We start from the raw sequence: 1,427 nt of genomic DNA on the forward strand, positions 1-1,427 counted from the left end.
GATTGTGATAAGAGTTGTATGAGCCCCTAATAAAATGTTTAAAAAAAAATAAAAGCATTGTCAAGACACTAGTATGTCTCATTGTAGTATTTTCCTGCCAAACTACAGTGTGAATAACAACAACAACCACAAAAATAGCCAACTCTTCACAACAAAAGCACAAAATAACCCATCAAAACCTAAAAATAAACTCATTCCCATTGAGTCAATTCCGACTCATAGTGACCCTGCAGTACTTACCATATGCTAAGTACTTTATATCTACTTGCCTGTCTATCACTCACAATGATCCTTCTAGGTAGATGGAATCAGAAACTGAGGTGTGGAACCTCAACCTGTCTAATTCTTTATGTAACTTGTCCAATGTCTCAGAGATGGCACATCTGGTAAGGCTAGGATTGAAACCCAGGTGGTTTAACTCTAGGGGATTTGTGGTCTCAGTCACTACAGCACACTGCCTTGAGTTAGCCCCAGACAGCCTTTTCTTTTTTTTTTGGTCTTCCATAGGGATTTTAAAACTTAAAAAAAAAAAAGAATTTATTGTGTTTTCAGTGTAAGACACACAGCGAATGAGGTTCTCATTTAATAATTTCTATACAACTTGTTTAATGACATTGGCTATAGATTTACATATATATTTTTTCAGTCCAAAAGAAGCCAGGTAATTAAAGTAGAACACATTAGAAATGGACTAAAAGGGAAAACAAATGATAAGACATTAAATTTTTTAATAATCATTTTATTAGGGGCTCATACAACTCTTCACAATCCATACGTACATCATTTGTGTCCAGCACATTAGTACATATGTTGCCATCATCATTCTCACAGCACCTGCTTTCCACTTGAGCCCTTGGTGTCAGCTCCTCATTTTCCCCTTCCCTCCCTACTCTCCCCTCCCCCGGAACCCTTGATAATTTATAAATTATTATTATTTTATAAGACATTAAATTTTAACCTAACTGTATTTACATTAATTCATTTATCGCTCTCTCTCTCTCTTTAAAAAAATCATGTTATTGCTGAGACAGCTCTTGATATCCTTGTACTCAACTGTGATCAACTGGGGGAAGTGAGGACTCAGGTACATGTAGGTGCTACCTCAGGTATCTGGAGGGCCTCTTCTTGCACTGTGTGACAGGACTTCAGAAACGTCGTGCAAATGGAATTAGACGATGAGGGGCTTTTCCCATGAGAAGTCCCACGAAAAGACCCTCATCTTGAGGGAGGACTTTGGGGACAGGGTGTGGTGCCCCAACAGGCTGGACTGGAAAACACTCTTAAAAGCCAGCAATCCTTGAACTAACTTCAAGCTTTTCTTTCTTGGCATGTTTTAATTTGTTCTTTGTCAGTGGCTTGATGTTGTTGCTGTTTTGTTGTACATTGTTGCTTGGTTTTGTTCTGTCTTGTTTTTGTGCATGTTGTTG

This window comes from Echinops telfairi, unplaced genomic scaffold, assembly GCF_000313985.2.
Source record: "Echinops telfairi isolate 266 unplaced genomic scaffold, ASM31398v2 ScPeMD7_443;HRSCAF=831, whole genome shotgun sequence".
Taxonomy (NCBI): domain Eukaryota; kingdom Metazoa; phylum Chordata; class Mammalia; order Afrosoricida; family Tenrecidae; genus Echinops; species Echinops telfairi.